Below are 2,513 nucleotides of genomic sequence, written 5' to 3' on the forward strand. Positions count from 1 at the left end.
ATGCCAGGGCTGTGAGCCCAACAGCAAGAACCCCTGTGATTTCTGACTGCCTGGAGAAATTGTTCAGAATAAGATGCAATGTGAACACAACGTGGAATAGCTATGCCAGAATAATGCCAGGGATGTCAGACTCCCTGAGAATATGCACCCATAGGAATTCAAAATAGTTATTCTGGATATCTCTGCTCAAAAAATGCCCTTTTGTGGCAAGCCCTAAATATTGCTGGTAGATGTTGCCCTTATTGGCTGAACCAGAAATCTCCTGAATTTTGCAGTTCAGCTAGAGGAATCCTCTTTACCTGCTTGTTTAATTTGTATCCACAGCCAAGTTCCAGCAACCACCCACCACCACTTAGCCGCCTGCTTAACCCCTTTCCCTGGTTTAAGGGAATGGCACCTCCTTGTTAATATTCTAATGTGCTGTGGCTCTGGAAGGAAATCCAAAGCTAGTTATGAATTCACATCGTAAAAACACTACTGTTTCCTTGGCAATGTGTCTTGCAGCCCCACAGAATGCTCTGCACACCTTTAATTAAAAACTCTGCCCTCCAGTGATCACCGGAGAATCAGCATTCAACAGGTCTGAGAAGCAGCTGGCTGAAGAGTTGCAGCACAAGTCCACGGAGCCAGGAGTTACGATTCCCCAGGGCCAACCACACACTGTGGTAAATGGAGCTTGTGAGCTCTGTGGCCCAGGACCATCAACAGTCCTGGTTATTTTAGTGCAATTTTGTTACTAAGAACAAAACAAGACAAAAATAAACCTACCATGCTTTAAAGCTCACTCTGACAAGCTCAGCAATATTTGCTCCATTGAGCTGTTGATTTCCTGGAGCATTTTTTTTTCTTTTCCTCATTTACTGCTTCTGTGTTGCTATATAACAGAGGGGTAACATCAAAATAAAATCCTTTTTCAGAAGGGCAATTAGCAGATTTCTGATCCATGCCATGGCCACTATTATAGTATTATCTGCCATAGAGTAGGAAGATGCAGAGACAGAGAGAAGCCAGCCCCAGTCACTAGAGATTGGTTTTGGCCTCATCTTCTAGTAGTAAACCAGTTTTCCCCTAGGCTTTGAAGGGGATTCTTTCTTCAGAGAATCAAATTCTTGTTTTTCTTTATTTCCAGGCTTTCTTAAAGCCCTGATTCCCATGTGCTGGCTTTCATCAGCACTCTAGCAGCCCAGAGTTTTGGCATACAATTATGGCCACACTGGAGTCCAGAAGTGTGCTTCCCCCACTTGTAGACAATTTTCTTAGAGATGGGCAAAAGCTCCTGAGGTAATCAACACGCCGCAGATCACACCTTAAATGTGTGCTTTATGGCTGGGGATTTAACCAGCGCGCTTAGACATGGCTCTCTGTTTATGCTTCGTTGGTGTGTATCACTGTCCTGGGAAGTCCTTCACTCCTCGAGCAAGGGGACAGACCATCCCAAGCTTGGCTAATGAGCACGTGAACTTGAACTGAGAGTAAACCTCTCAGCCTTGTCCTCTCCATCTCATCAATATGCAATTGCCTTTCACTTGCAACTGTATTTATAAAAAAAACCAGAGCTGCCTTTTATTAACAATTGTACCCCACCAGCACAATATAGGGTTTGTGCACTGAAAGCCCTGCGTCCTGGACCTGGAAATGGTGTGTGTACCAGCCATTCCTCCCATGGTTTATTGCTCTATGTCATGTTCCAGGTCTCTCTCCCCTTCAACATCCAATTTCTTCTAAAATCAAAACTCCCAAGAGAAACTTCACCCCCCAAAAAACGCTGACTTTTACTTAGATTTAGAAAGCAGCACTCCATTCCAGCTAGAGGCATCTCTATTCTCAGTTTTTATCACCAATTTAAAATAATCCCTGAGAAGAGAGATGAGTTTGTGGTGGTGTACTTTGACATTTTTTCAGCACGTTGAGAATAAATGGCTGAATATGGGGAAGTTACACAAAGGAAACTGAGTCTGTGACATGCCAGAAAATCTCCACTAGCTCTTGGCTTCCGATGCTCTCAGACCTCTGTGAGAGACGAGTACAGTATTAAAATGACTAACACACAGCAGAGCAAACATCTCTGCTGCCCTAGTTTAGTAGGTGATCAGACCTTAAAGAAGTGGGCATTTTTGCTTTCAATACACATATGTTGTTTAAATGTTTTAGACGGCAGAAGCTGACTCAGTAATTGTGGGGAGAGGTCTTAGGCATTTAGAATTTCTCTTTTGGGTCAAGAATACAAGTAACATTTACCTCCTCCTCCCTTATTGTCCAATAAAACTCCTCTTTTAGTCATTAAAAGCTTCCCATAAAGTGTCCTTGTAACACTTAAAGACTTTGCTGGTTTACATCTGTGTCTTTAACCTATAAACTCAGAAGTCACAGTAACTGTCTATTCTGTGTCAGGGCCTCCAATCTGGCCCCGTAAAGTTGCTGTGACATTGGGCATTGACTGCCACATCATTTGAAAACTTCAAAACAGTATTTTAAATGCTGGAAATTTGGAAATAGATCAAATAAAAGAACAC

Source organism: Chroicocephalus ridibundus, chromosome 6, assembly GCF_963924245.1.
Source record: "Chroicocephalus ridibundus chromosome 6, bChrRid1.1, whole genome shotgun sequence".
Taxonomy (NCBI): Eukaryota; Metazoa; Chordata; class Aves; order Charadriiformes; family Laridae; genus Chroicocephalus; species Chroicocephalus ridibundus.